At 41.5% G+C, this 15,939-nt stretch overlaps 3 non-coding genes across 3 annotated transcripts; all 3 read right to left on the reverse strand.

Moving 5' to 3' along the window:
* Positions 1-8,676: 8,676 nt before the first annotated feature.
* LOC142389102 (U1 spliceosomal RNA) lies at positions 8,677-8,840 on the reverse strand. Its single transcript, XR_012770404.1, has one exon. It is a non-coding gene; the product is annotated as a U1 spliceosomal RNA (small nuclear RNA).
* A 1,789-nt stretch (positions 8,841-10,629) lies between these two features.
* LOC142389058 (U1 spliceosomal RNA) lies at positions 10,630-10,793 on the reverse strand. The gene has a single exon (XR_012770366.1). It is a non-coding gene; the product is annotated as a U1 spliceosomal RNA (small nuclear RNA).
* Positions 10,794-12,222: 1,429 nt separating this feature from the next.
* LOC142389079 (U2 spliceosomal RNA) lies at positions 12,223-12,413 on the reverse strand. Its single transcript, XR_012770386.1, has one exon. It is a non-coding gene; the product is annotated as a U2 spliceosomal RNA (small nuclear RNA).
* Positions 12,414-15,939: the final 3,526 nt, after the last annotated feature.

The following is a 15,939-nucleotide window of genomic DNA, read 5'->3' on the forward strand; positions in this document are numbered from 1 at the left end:
CCGTTGTCTTGAGTTCAGAAGTGGCTTGACCATGGGAATACGGCTATTGTAGCCCATTTCCCGGACACGTCTGTGAACAGTGGCTTTTGATACCTGGACTCCAGCTTCAGTCCACTGTCTTTGAAGCTCCCCCAAATTCTGGAAGCGACTCTTCTTCACAATGCTGTTAAGGCTGCGGTCATCTCTCTTGGTTGTGCAGCGTTTCCTGCCACATTTCCCCCTTCCAACAGACTTTTTGTGGATGTGCTTTGAAACTGCACTCTGTGAACAGCTTGCTCTTTGAGAAATTTCTTTTTGTGTCTTACCCTCCTGATGGAGGGTGTCAATGATGGTCCTCTGGACAGCAGTCAGATCAGCAGTCTTCCCCATACTTGTGATTTAGTTTACTGAACCCAGCTGAGTGTTTTTCAAGGCTCAGGAAACCCTTGCAGGTGTTTCGAGTTAATTAGAGGATTCAAGTGATTCGTTGAACACCCTACTAGTATACTTTTTCATGATATTCTAAGATTTAGAGATAGGATATTTGAGTTTTCTTAAGCTGTATGCCATAATCAGCAATATTAAAATAATAAAAGGCTTGCAATATTTCAGTTGATTTGTAATGAATCCAGAATGTATGACATTTGTTTTTTTAATTGCATTACAGAAAATAAAGAACTTTATCACAATATTCTAATTTTCTGAGACAGTCCTGTATATAGGATTAGTTTATTGAATGTCCCATCTTGTTGACAGCCTCAGTGTTGCATTTACAGTCCAGTCTGCTGACCAAGTGAACCCTCAGGTATCTGTAATCCTCAACCACCTCCACACCGAGGATGGAGACAGTGTTTAGCGGATTGCTGGTCCTACTAAAATCCACCATCATCTCTTTTGTTTAGTTTGTATTCAAGATGAGGCCTACTTCTTTATGCTCAGTGACTGCAACACAAGGCATTTGTTTAAAAAAAAACAAAAAAAAACAGCATCACAGCTTTGGGCACAGGACGTGTTGCAGATGTCCGCTGTCACTCAAACTTTCATAGGGCCTGGGTAACAGTGCCGGGAGAAAGTGCAACTGTCGATTCACATCCAATCACGTTTCACCATTTCCATTTTTCCATCTTTGCTCACAGCCAATGAAGAAAGCCTAATCCCATAAATCGCCGCAGTCGAAGAGCCAATCGCGTTCCAGTATCTACCTGACGGAGCTTCGCCAGAGGCCGGAGGTTAAGTGGTTTACAGCGGTTTAGGAATTAAAAAGTTGAAAATTCAAAGCACTTCACGCTATTATTTAAGGTAAGAAACCGACAATGTTGTTATGTTTAGTTGTGGTCACGTATTACCTGTCCTAGCCTGTACGAGGGATAGCGGTCAGTTTCATTCATTCTAATGAACGTTGTAAATAAAGTTACAGTCATCATAGAAGAATAGAAAAATACTTTATTTATCCCCCAATGGGGGAAATTCAAATTCGTCAAGTAGCTCAACATTTTTTTAAAAATATTTACAATGATTAAATTAACAACAATTATAATACTACTGACTAATGACTAAATGGCAAAATAAACAAATAAATAAAAATCAATCAATCAATTTGAGAAGAACTCAGCAGTCACTGTTATAAAGCCTTATGGCTGTGGGAACAAAGGACCTTCTGAACCTCTCAGTCCTGCAGCGCAGAGATGAGCCTCTCACTGCAGCTGCTCCTCTGTCCTGTCAGGATGCTGTGGAGAGGATGTTTATTATTCTCCATCACAGAATCTAACTTCCTCCTCATCCGTTTCTCCACCACAGCACCGAGAGGGTCCAGCCTTCTGCCAACAACAGAACCAGCCTTTTTCACCAGTTTGTCCAGGCGCCTACAGTTTCTGTCTGTAGTGCAACTCCCCCAGCAGACAGCAGCATAGAACAGTGCACTCTCAATGATAGTGTGATAAAACATGCACATCATATCACTGCAGACATTGAAGGACCGGAGCAGTCTCAGGAAAAAGAGACGGCTCTGGCCCCTCCTGTACACTACGTCCATGTTGGCAGACCACTCCAGTTTATTATCCAGCACCACCCCCAGGTATTTGCAGGTGTGAACAGTCTCTATCTCCCCTCCATCAATGCAGGCTGACTGGTATGGGGTTTTCGATCTCCTGAAGTCCAAATGTCAAACTCATTCAGTCATGATGTATATTAATACATTGTTATGCTTAAATTAAGTTGGCTAATATAGCTAGCTTACAGGTGAAGTCGTACCATCCTTATATGTCTGAATTAACGTTAATTAGTAGCCTATAGATTTGGGCGCAAGTTCTTATCTGAGGTAAATGAGGCAAAATAATTTTGCCTGTCCATTTCAGCAGTCATTCAATACATAGGCCAAGAATAGAGTTAACGTTAATTAGTAGCCTATAGATTTGGGCGCAAGATTTGAGGCAGTGATTGTGCTGTAGTCTGCAACATGTTAGGTGGGGGAGGGGATGTTTATTAGCGTGTTTACCTGAGCTGGGACATGTTCATGTTTTGATGTCTGTACGGAGAGAAGTGTAAATGTAGGCAAATTGTAACCTTATGCAACCAAATTAGTTGGTAATAATCTTATTTTTACGGTGTTCTAACATCATACCCACATAAACCACATTATTCCTTCCTCCATCCCCATCCAAAAACACTGAGATGGCATATGTGCTATGTGAAATAAATGTATGGAACAGATTAACTACTCAGTTCTGCTGAATAGACAAACTTTGTATTTTGCCACACTCTTATTTTCTATTGGAAGATGGCTTCCAATCAAAAGAAGCAGAGGGCTATGAGCGATGATGAATGGATGGCCCGCCAGCGCAGATTTGCTACACAGGCGGTCTGGCCTTCTGAAGCGGGAAACAGACCGCCACCACGAAAGAAGAAATGGCATGACCTGTACCAGAAGGTAAACTTTGACATGTATATAAACACAGGAAAGCCATGTCACATTTAGAGGGACCAGCTTGATTCACTGATGATTCACTGTCATATGTTACAGATTGAGATGTGTCCACTGCAACAAAGGGGGCAAACGTCTCCGTTGGGGGGGACACAGACATGCCATTGTGGTTTCCATATGAAGAAGGTATAAAAAGTGTTGATGGTTATTGATTGGTTGATGGTTATGTTAATGTATGATGGTATATTGTGTATTTTTTTAATTTAATTTCCCATTCTGTGAAACTGTAGGCTTCTAGTTTGGCCCCCGAGACATCCACATTACAACCTGTAACACCAGGGCAGTCAGGAAAACCATCTGTGAAGGCACCTGTAAAGCCCGCTTTGGCATCGGTAAGTGTCTTTTCAGAAATTTATGTTATCATATATTATAACATTTTAAAATGCTTAACGTTGTTATTTTTTTCTTTCTGTCAGTTAACAAAGCCGCGGTATGGTGGGTCCCATGGTGCAGCTTTGAAGCCAAACCTGGGTGTAGCAAGGACGCATTCAAGCCCAGCATCTAGGACACCATCGCCTGCCCATCCCAGGCTGGATATACCAACTGTTTCTTCCCTGTCTCTTCCTCCCTCTGCTGCATCTGCGTCGCCTGCCCGCAGTCCCAGGCTCCATATTCACACCGTCTCCCCACTGTCTCTTCCTCTTTCTTCTGTGTCTGAAGCCACCTCTGCTTCCTGTGCATCAGGAGCTGCTTCTAGAGTTGTGAGAAACTCTTTAATGGATTTTTTTTCTTCACACTAATATTGTTGGATGACATAAACATGGTACATTTTAAACAAACATTGGCTTGTAATTCTGTTTGTGTATTTTAAATCATAAGGAAGTGTCAGCCGCTGCCTCCTCTCACCCCTGCGATCAGCTCCATCTGTGTTCCCTCTGCTGCCTCATCTTCGGCTGGATCCTGTGTCCAATCTGTCGAGGATATGGCGACTGCTCTGGGTTCAGAGTCTGGATGGCTTCCCACAAAGTTGATGAAAACCATACCCCCACAGGATCAGAAGTGGATTTCAGCAGCATCGGCTTCGTACAGACCTGAAGCTGTGGTATGATCCACCAGAGCCAGCTCTGATTTATCATCAAGGCCCGACTCCAGAGCGCTTCTTTACACACAGGCTTCTACTCTGGATGCCTTGATGATAACAGAGACGCTCTGGTGCAGTGGGTGCAAAGCGGCCTTTATTTCCACCAGCAAGGCCATCTTAGACCAGCTGGACCGAGCCCACAGACTGGAATTTAGGCTGATCGTAACTCGCAAGTGAGAATACTGAGATTATTTAGCTTGTGTAACAAATGTTTGTCATGTAAAGCACAATTGAAATTAGCTGGTTTTAATGTTTATGTCTCTCTTTTCCTTTGTTTTATTCAGATATCCCTGTGACATGCGGGTCATATGGTTCCTGAGGGAGAGGGCCCTGGGAAACAGCCCTTCTCGCCTGGTGAGGCAGCTGCAGGAGAACAACATCGAGGAGTGGCTGAAGCGTGTTTGCCGGTATCTCGGTGCCTGCTCCGACTTCACCTCCCAGCCAAGCTTGCTCCCTGTGAGGTTTCAGGAGCCACCTGAGCCTGAAACAATCCCCTCCCACAGGTGGATGTTGGCCGTTTATGGCAGGGATATCTTGGGCAGGCTGGACTACATTAAAGCCAGCATAACGTCCACATATGGCGGCATCTTGAAGATGGACTCCACCAAAAAGGTAACTGTTTTTACATTTTTAATATTAAAATAATTGAAAATAAAGTAGTAGTAGTAGTAGTATAGACCTAAAATATGAAAGTAATGTTTCATATATAGATAGTTAAGCATCACTCACTGTCTTTTCTGTGTGATTACAGATCACAAAGAAGCTGTCAGGGTTTGCAAAGGGGACAGCTTTGTGGCTGATATCTGTTGGCAATGAGGTGGGCCAGATCCTCATCAGTGTTCTGACAGCTCAAGAGGGTCCTGCCCTGGACCGAATGGCAGCTGGCCTCATCCAGAGCTACGCTGATGCAGGTGTGGCTCCACCTCAAGTCCTTTATGTGGACCGTGACTGCTGTCGGGAGGGCAGACCATGCTCAAGCAGCGATTTGGTGGGTGGCCAGACTTGGTGAAGCGGGACATCTACCACTTCATGCGGCATCTGGTTGCACGAAGGATGGACATCCACTTTACCCCATTGTCATGGCGCGCATGTCGTGCTGCATTTTTGAAGGTGTCCCTGGCATCACCAACACTATTGTAGACCAACGGATCTCCAAGCTCCTTCTGCTCCATCATCCATGATGGCCACTGTTACCGCCCATGGTCCATCTTCTACAAGGACCACATTCACCAGATATGGACCAACCTCAACAATGAGCCGTTACGCCACCTCTGGTCCATCCTCCACAACCACCTCCATCCTTCCTCTCTCGACCACCCTTGCTGTCTGATGCTGCAGCCATTGCACCCCCAGCAGCGCAACCGGTGCCTGAGCAACCGATGGCAAGACTTTTTGTGACAACTGCATTGTGATAATTGTGTTTTTCGTCTCCCTGTGATATTGTATCTTTTTTTGACATTGATCCATTGTTATATTTTACCAGGCTGTGGATGCGCGCAGTGTGCCAGGGATGGACAGAGTGGACAGTCTGGCTACTTGGTGGGGCTTCGCATGGAAAGTCGGCAAAAGCTGAGGCACCAGCATGCCAGCAATATAATTGCCCTATGGCAAAACCTACTGCCATATGACCAGCGGAGAGTGGCGTACGCTGCGCGGCACCAGGTACGCCTTACGACAGGTGCTCAAAACCAAAACCTGAATTCACGCCTGGTGTTGACAGCATGACCCGTTGTGTCCTGGGGTCCCCTGCCCAGAGGCCAGACAGTTGCCGTCTGGTAGAGTCCATTGTTAAACTGTGCGATATTCACAGGAGCCCCCCCCTCCCCCCCCCCCCCCCAAAAAAAAGGGGGACATCAGGCGGTAACAAGGTGGACCCCAATTCTTAGGGACTACAGCAAGATCCGCCAACTGGTTCTGGGCAATGGGACTTATGGAGAACACGACCCTTCAATTGTTTGAGGTCAATCAAACAACTTTGGTCCAGTGGCACAACAGGCGGCTGAAGGGCAGGGTTGTGCGTGAACGAGTTCAAAAGAACGCGTTCATTGAACACGCTCATTTTTTCGTGAACGTTGAACTGAACGCAACCCATTTTTTAATAAAGAACTTGAACGTGAATGAGTTCACATTATGTGTCATGAACGGCAGACATCACTGTAAATGAACGTTGGAATTTGTTTTCCATTGAAAACTGAGAGACATCTGTTTTCTCTTTTGAAACGCAACGAGAGAAAGTTCCTCACTCCTATATTCTCGCTGGTGCCACTTAAATTATGTATCAGACATAAATGGTTTTGACAGAGAGAGAGAGAGAGCGCGCTGCAATTAAAAAAAAAAAAAAATCTTACTTTTCTGTGTAAGATATGTCCACCTGCGCAGCAAAAACAAGTTAGGACATCAACAACATCCTTCTCGAATTTGAAACTGGTCTACCTTGTCTGTACTGCCGCAAGTTTCATCACCTGGTAAGAAACCCACAATTGCAGTGTCATGAGCAAATGTCTACAATGAGCAGTTTCAAAGAACATATAGTGATTTCTAGCTCGTAGTGTGAAAAAAAGTATTTATTTGAATATCTCACGAAAAAAGTCAAATGAACTGAACTTTGAACTAGTTCAGAATTAAAATTGTGAACTTTGAACGTGAACTGTTCACTTTGAGCATGTATGAACTGAACTTGAACTAGTTCAGAAAAGCTGTGAACTGGCACAACACTGCTGAAGGGGCAGGAATGTGCCATCCTGCTGCAGGGAGTGAACTTGCATGGCCCCATTCCTATTGCTGGTCAACCCCTTCCCCCAGTCTGTAGAGCATCAGACTTAATCTGAAGGTCCAGGGTTCAAGTCCCTGTTCAGATGACGTACAATTAATGTATCACTTAACCTGTACTTCCCTTTATGCCTGCACTATTTCTACACCGTCACCTCTGACTGAGCCTGACTATTGGTTTTCCTTCTTGTTAGCTTTGCTGTCAGCTGTATTGTTTTATCCTCATTTGTAAGTTGCTTTGGATAAAAGCGTCTGCCAAATGCATGAACATCCTAAAGCCGGCTGTCGACAGTTAAAACACAATTTAAAAACGTACGTGCACAAATAATTTACACAATTGTCTCATCTTTCAACTCTACTTTCCTCTGGGTCACCTTGTATATTAACAATTCTGAAGTTAAAAAATAAAAATCACAAAGCAGAGTGGAGCTTCTGTGTTACCTGAGGACTGACTGACCTCTGCAGTAAATTCATTTCTACCCAGGATGGTGTTTCCACTGCAGCTTTTCCCTGCTCCAGTCTTCACAACAAGAACCAGTCTGACACAGAGCAAAAAAACAAAAAGGTGATGAAGAAATAAAACTCTCCAAGCTGGAATGTACACTTTCTATATCTGCTAACCCTGACAATGAGAATAACACGAGACAGACAGATTGTCTTCCCAAAGCAGATGTCACTATGCTGCTCACTCGTCAAGCCTTTGAAAGGAATAACAATTCTGGAATAAAGAACCTTTGGCTTTGCAGCGTCTCACTTTGAACTGCAGATGTAGCTCATCCATTTCAGACTCCCTTTCATCAAAAGACTATATTATATGACTGGCACAGAGGGTGGTTACAGTCTCTGCTTATAAGCTGATACTCCCCACCATCTAGTTTAGAACTGAAAAAGCCTTTTGGATGAGAGGTGAAACGTCTTCAAGATCCAAGAAGAAGTCCAGTTGCCCTTATTCAAGCTCTTATGATTACCATGACCTGGATGACCGAGAATCTTCATCAACACATGAGTGTATCCTCACGTCTGACATCCAAAGAAAATAAGAAGAACACACAGATAACATCTTTCTGCTATCATTGCAAACATTTGCTGTTTCTTTGGTAACGGGTTGGAGATACTGACAGTCCTGCTGTCTCCTGTTGTTATGGAGTGTGAACAAGGCTGGCTGATTATGAGCGGGAATTTAACACAATGCACATCAAACCAACAACAAGTTGTTCCTGATAATTATGTCTTCATACAACAAGAAATAAGTAAGTTATGGTTCCACCTGTCAGGGTGTAAAACAGCCTACAGAGCTCTATCGGTCTCTGGTGGAGAACAGAAATAACTGCAGGATTCAACCATGAATAAACATCTGATCCATAAAACCATAAAACACTACTTCAAGTACAGTACAAATACTTATTATTCCACTCTTGGCTGTTGTAACAATGTTCAACAGCCTCAACACAAATTATTAACACATATTTTATGTATTTTTCACAAATTAATTCTTCCTTTTCTATTTTTACAAACTGCGTCTCTGCATTTATTTACGGACTAAACTTGTGATACTTTTCACCATTATTCTATATGGAATACTTTGTGTTTTTAAGACCAACTGGTTAACATTTTAAATCTGGTTGTATTTTAATGAGTTTGATTGTCACAGCTTAAATGATTATCGATTTGAACTGAACCATATCTTTGGAGAGGCTTAAACTTATATTTGTTGTGATCTAATGCTATTAAAAGTAAATCCAAGTTGAATTCAGTAAAAAGTAAAGATTTAAGATTAATTTCATGCAAACCGATGTGAAAAACTGCTCTATATGACTGTTATTACATTGAGCTCTAAGAGTAGATATTTATCTTTGAACAAGTTGATCAGGGGAGAGCGCGAACGCAGTCCCCCACTACCAGAAATTATGCAGTCGAGATTCCCACATTTGGGGAATTCGCAGGGGTCAGCACAGCCGGAGTGCAATGGCTGAGCCTCGCCCTGGGTGAACCACCTTCTTGATCATGGTGTCTCCCCTGCCAGGTAAGTATGAGTTGTACAGCTCACTGAGGGGGGAGTCACTCACACACATACTGAGCACACTGATGGTGCTAACAGTCTGTAAGCTAACTAAACCAGAGGCTACAGAGGCTGGGAGGATTCTACAAGATCTGAATACAGAGGAAACTCATCTGTGGACACACACAGAAATTTAACATTTTGTTCCTACAAAAGACAGCTCATGTTTCCCATAATGCATTGCTGTACTTGCTCACTAAAGGCTAACTGAACATCACATCATTTTGTATGAATCAGCCTGTCTGTAAATGACCAACAGCCCAACAGGGAGTTCAAGGGAAACTAAGTGAATCTAACTACAATCATAAACTGTTTTGTTCACATCTCACATCCAGATAAAGTATAAAAACACACAGATAACATGTTCTGTCTGCTAACTGTGCAACCACTTCCTGTTTCTTTGTTCACTGGGGGGGGGATACTGACAGCCCTGCTGCTGCTGCCTCCTGTTGTTGTGGAGTGTGAACAAGGCTGGATGTTTATGAATGGGATCTTACCACAATACACATCAAAACCACAAGAAATGATGTGGCATCTGATTTTATGTCTTCATGTATGAAGAAACAAAGAAAAAGTCATGTAGCAGTTTTTTCAGGCTGTAAAACCACACCAGCTTACAGAGCTCTATCGGTCTCTGGTGGAGAACAGAGGTAACTGCAGGATATAAACATGAAATAAACATCTGATCCATAAAACATGGTCCAAATATTTAAAAAATACTTTAAAGTAGAGTACAATTTAGGGATGTCCCGATCAGGTTTTTTTGCCCCCCCCCCCCCCCCGAGTCTCAGTCATTTGATTTTGAGTATCTGCCGATACCGAGTCCCGATCCGATACTTCTACAGTACATTAAAAAAAGAAGGACGGTGAAGAAACAGATCCAGGATGTCCCTGATTTTTTTTACTTTATTCACTTATTTTATCATTTAATACTTATAAACAGAGCACTTCTGTGAGGCAGCTTGAACAAAAAAAGTAATCAAGTAATAAACAAATTCTTCACATTGTAGTTTAGTGCAACAATGTCTAATATAAAAACGAGCAGCAGCTCAACCTGAAATACCTGGCAGGCATGTAAACAAATAAGCAAAAAGTGCCACAGTGTTATAAAGTAAGGCCAGTAATGTGCTTTTTAGAACTGCACTCCTAATTCTTACTCTCCTCCTCTGGCTTCACAGAAGGAAATGTACGTTTTTCTTGATGAAAACCAACAGCTCTAACTTGTCAGGTTTGAGCCCGTTCCTGTCCCGATCATGTGATCGGAACATCTCGAGTACAAATACTTATTTTTCCACTCATGGCTGTTGTAACATGTTCAACAGACTCAACACAAATTATAAACACATATTTTTATGTTTTAAGTATTTTTCACACATTAATTCTTCACTTTCTATTTTTACAAAACTGTGTCTCTGCATTTATTTACGGACTAAACTTGTGATACTTTTCACCATTATTCTTTATGGAATACTTTGTGTTTTTAAGACCAACTGGTTAACATTTTAAATCTGGTTGTATTTTAATGAGTTTGATTGTCACAGCTTAAATGATTATCGATTTGAACTGAACCATATCTTTGGAGAGGCTTAAATGATATTTGTTGTGATCTGATGCCATTAAAAGTAAAACAAAGTTATATTCAGTAAAAGGAAAAATAAGGAATCAAGATTAATTTGATGTAGAAAAATGTGGATAGCTGCTCTATATGACTGTTATTAGATTGAACTCTCAGAGTAGATATTTATCTTTGAACAAGTTGATCAGGGGAGAGCGCGAACGCAGTCCCCCACTACCAGAAATTATGCAGTCGAGATTCCCACATTTGGGGAATTCGCAGGGGTCAGCACAGCCGGAGTGCAATGGCTGAGCCTCGCCCTGGGTGAACCACCTTCTTGATCATGGTGTCTCCCCTGCCAGGTAAGTATGAGTTGTACAGCTCACTGAGGGGGGAGTCACTCACACACATACTGAGCACACTGATGGTGCTAACAGTCTGTAAGCTAACTAACCCAGAAGCTACAGAGGCTGGGAGGATTCTACAAGATCTGAATACAGAGGAAGCTCATCTGTGGACCGACACAGATTATTAACACTTTATTCCTACAAAAGACGGCTCATGTTTCCCATAATGCATTGCTGTACTTGCTCACAAAAAGCTAACTGAACATCACATCATTTTGTATGAATCAGCCTGTCTGTAAATGACCAACAGCCCAACAGGGAGTTCAAGTGAAACGAAGTGAATCAAACTACAATCATAAACTGTTTTGTTCACATCTCACATCCAGATAAAGTATAAAAACACACAGATAACATGTTCTGTCTGCCAACTGTGCAACCACTTCCTGTTTCTTTGTTCACTGGTGGGGGGATACTGACAGCCCTGCTGCTGCTGCCTCCTGTTGTTGTGGAGTGTGAACAAGGCTGGATGGTTATGAATGGGATCTTACCACAATACACATCAAAACCACAAGAATTGTTCCAAATGATTTGGCATCTGATTTTATGTCTTAATGTCTGAAGAAACAAAGAAAAAGTCACGTAGCAGTTTTTTCAGGCTGTAAAAGCACACCAGCTTACAGAGCTCTATCGGTCTCTGGTGGAGAACAGAGGTAACTGCAGGATTCAACCATGAACTAAACTTCTGATCCATTCATTACAGATTGTCCTAATGTTAACTTTAAATACACAATGCTTTCACATACACTGCGGCTAATGAACCTAATATACTGCCAATGAAATATTCCATTCAGTTCAATTAAAACCAGTAAAAATATAGTTTAAAAAGACAGCAAAAACAAGTTGAAACAATATAAAAATGGAGCTACGGGGCATTTTTATTCTGATCTACTTCTCTTGTTTGAATCTGGCATCTTACATCAGCAAAACTGCAGCCCAGTGTGTAGTGGGTTGTTTGTTGGTGGCCGTGTATAGAGCTGCACAATCAATCAAATTTTAATCTCAATCTTAATTCTGGCTTTTCACATTTACCTTTAAAATGTGTGCTCCGCCAACGAGTAAAAATCACATCACGCACTCCCTGTTGACCACATGCTTGTTCCAGGCACGGGAAGGAGCAAGAAGTTTCCTGGATGCAGTTTTAAAGAGTAGCAACATAAGAACAGATATACAAGCACAGAGCATCAAAATAAAAATTAAACTCCCGGCAAAGCAGAGGACAAATAGCTTGGTTGGAAATACTTTAGATTTAAAGCAAATATTGTTAAAGAATGCAAAAAGTTATGTAGAGTTAGAGTAGAACTAAATAATTTAACCATGTAAAACATGTCAACATGCACCCTTATATATCTCATATGTATCTCTCTAAATTCAGCTTTATTTTTCACACTGTTAGGGGGGTGCACCGTTCCTGGAGATACTGCAATACCAGGTCGATGCGTGGAGTGGACGGAGCAAGCCCCTATTCCATCTCCCTGTTCCAAAAATCAATTTAATATATGGTCCCCGGGTAGGGGACGTATCAGATATTAAACTGATAAGAACAGATACTACACTTGATCTTAGCCAAAAGGCCGAGAAGCGATACCAGAAAAGGGTCGGAGGAAACGAAGTGATTCTCCGCAACGTTATTCTAACTCACGGTTTAACAAATCAAATCAAATACAAATTTATTTGTCACAATACAAACAGTAACAATGAATAATGTACTGCCTGTTACGCTGATGTTGTTACTATAGAGTTATTTGAATAAACTAATGTCAACAAATGCGGCTTCTCGTCGCTTCCTGGTCACGTGGTACGCTTTAGTCCAATAGGAAGCACCGAAACTTAAATACAGAAAATAACATTTTCCTCACATACAAGTTACAATATGTGCATTACGTTAATATTTGCGTGGAAATAGTCTTTCAGTTAAGCTTCATAATGTCGAACGAATGAATGCAGTTCAGGGAAAATGATGTTTTTTCGATACAGACTGAACAGACAACGCTCCTGCGGTGGCCTCTAATGGAGAAGAGAGCTAACACGCTTCATGCTCGGCTCCCTAATTAGATACTCAACGAATACCCAAACGCACCTGCTCGGTGCTGCAGGTGGTCGAACTGAAAACTATTCTTTTTAAAAAGTAACCGTAAAATAATTTTAAGGAGCTCCACAACTATGACCCAAACACCAACGATAACTTTCACACATGCACGGTTAACGGTAGTTAGCTAAAACCTTAATACCACCACAACTCCAACAATTAAAACTAACCAACACTCTCAGTAAGCAAACTTAATGAGGCTGTTCAGACGATAAGTTAACATTCAATTTAATTAGACGAAAATTCAGCCAGTCGTAAACAGTTCTGAAACATGGACCTGTTGAAAATGTCGGCGCCTTCAAACAGTTGAGGTTAATTAAACCGCTGCTAGCTTAATTAGCTAACCTCAACTGCCCTGCTGCGTCAAACATTTGCAACGCGCCACGAAACATTAAACTATCTTAACAATATTTTCCTATTTAAATGTTAACACGACTGTCTTTGTTATCCAAAAGGAAAGTTAAAAATATTCAGTAAACACGAACTCACATTACCTATCCTTCCCTCCTCGTGACAGACGACCGCGAGCTAGCATCGTTACCAGCGAACAGTTTATCTTGCGCATGCGCACACCACTTAAACTCGAACCCACCATTTAGCTAATTATAAAACTGTTTTAAAAAAGTTTTATCACCAACTTAATAAAAATATGTTTGACGCCAGTAAATAGATTAATTTAGCTAATTTACCACCACAACTGAAATTAATGTCAGTTTTTTCCTTCAATGTAAAACAAAGGAAATCGTCACCAAGCTTTTTTTCCCCCAAGTTCAAATTTCAGACTTCAGTGAAAACCTGCTTTCTGAGATCCAGCTACAGTTATATTTCTGCTTGTCCATTTAACTGCACCCCCAGCCGTATCCCAGTCTACGTGCACAGGAAGGGAATCAAGTTATTATCAAATGATGTCTGACACTGTGACGCTCTGGACTGTGTGAGAAAGCGTTAAAGACATTCTGCTACATTACATGTAGATATAGCTGAATTCACTACACAGTCGTCGCCTTTAGGTTACTTAAATGGCTATTTTGTTAGATAATGTGCAATAAAATCAGGGTTTTATCAAAACAGAACAACAGTCTGGAAATGTTTTAGCAACCACAAGCTGGCACATACTGTTTAAGATAGGATTTCCATTCACAGTTTCTGGTGCATTTAGCTGTCTGACAAAAGAAACAGAAAAATATGTGAATGAGAGCAGCCTTTTTGGGAATTCAGCTTTATTAATACACACTTACACTTTACTGTTTTTAGGAAAAGTGACAAAAAGATGAACCATGGTCAGGAGACCCATCTGAGTCTTGCTGAGCGTGTACAGACTAACATGTTTAAATGCATTTTAAAAGTTTGCATTCTAGTGTCATTTTATGGAAATTCTTCTCCTTTATACTCAGTTTGGAGAAGAAACCTGGTGAGCCAAGGAACATTTTTACAATATGGATTAACAGCCTTTTGTGACTGAGATGACTTATTTATCCTCATTTCTCTCCCACTTCCAATCTTCCAATGAGTTTCACACTTGTGATGTATTATTTATCATCATTCTTTATTCACGAAGTAAACCCTTTTATCTTAAAACTGTGGGTTCTGTGAAAGCACAATATAATTTAGTATAACTGCCTGCTTTCAAATTTAAAAATGCTCTAGCATGAATTCCCTGATCCTGAGAGATTACACTAGTAATTCTTCTTATAGATGTCAATCTTTTTGGGAGGATTTAGAGCATGTTTTTGACATTTCTTTTAGAATGGTTACATCAATAAAGAGTTAACTACCTCGGGGAGTTGCTATTTCTAATTTGTTTTACCCCGATTTATTTGCTGGACTGAATGCCAAAATATTACATTTTATGCATGGGAGACATATTATCATTTATGTCATAATTTTAATAACAAGGTCAGGTTTATGAAAGTTTGTTTTTAGTTTATTGCAAAGCATTAATCAGGCCTGGCTTCTTCTTTTCAGTTTAAGACCCAGAAAGACCTTAACTTGGCAAAAATGTTATGGACTTTTGCAAAAACCCTTTTATGGTTTAATGCCCCTCTGTTGTCAGGGATTAACACTGAACTTTATACCTTTTTTTTTCCTGGACCTCTTGGTTTTTGTAAAGTTCCTGTTTTATGCTCTCATTATCAGAATCAGAATTACTTTATTAATCCCTTGCGGGAAATTCCTTTGTTGCAGTGCTCTCATTACAGGAAAAAGAAAAGATGAATAAGAATAAGATAGGGAAAAAATAAAAAAATCTCAATATGTACAAAAATACAATAAACAGTCTTTACAATGCTACTCAGTAGCTAATTATTATTGTTATTGCACATGACCGGGTTATTGCACATGGTGAAATAATGTCAGACACTGGAATTGTACAGTTTGATGGCCACAGGCAGGAATGACTTCCTGTGGCGCTCTGTGGTGCAGCGTGGTGCAATCAGTCTCTGGCTGAAGGTGCTTCTGTGGCTGACCAACACATTATGAAGAGGATGTGCAGGATTGTCCAACATGGATTTTATCCTGGACAGTATCCTTCTGTCTGACACTGCTGTCAGAGAGTCCAGCTCCTCTCCGACAACGTGGCTGGCTTTGCGGATGAGTTTCCTCAGTCTGTTGTCGTCCTTCACCTTCAGTCTGCTGCCCCAGCATGCAACAGCGTAGAGGATGGCACTGGCCACCACAGACTCATAAAACATCCGCAGCATTGTCCGACAAATGTTGAAGGACCTAAGCCGCCTCAGAAAATAGAGGCGGCTCTGGCCCTTCTGTAGAGGGCGTTTGTGTTTTTAGTCCAGTCCAGTTTATGGTCCAAGTGCACCCCTAAGTATTTATAGTCCTCCACCATGTCCACATTGACCCCACAGATGGAGACAGGGGTCACTGGGGCCGTACTCCTTCTCAAATCCACCACCAGTTCCTTGGTCTTTGCCACATTGAGCTGCAGATGGTTCTGCTCACACCAAGTGACAAAAATTGTCCACCACACCCCTGTACTCCGTCTCATCACCATTGCTGATGCATCCAACTAC

Source organism: Odontesthes bonariensis, chromosome 9, assembly GCF_027942865.1.
Source record: "Odontesthes bonariensis isolate fOdoBon6 chromosome 9, fOdoBon6.hap1, whole genome shotgun sequence".
Classification (NCBI taxonomy): domain Eukaryota; kingdom Metazoa; phylum Chordata; class Actinopteri; order Atheriniformes; family Atherinopsidae; genus Odontesthes; species Odontesthes bonariensis.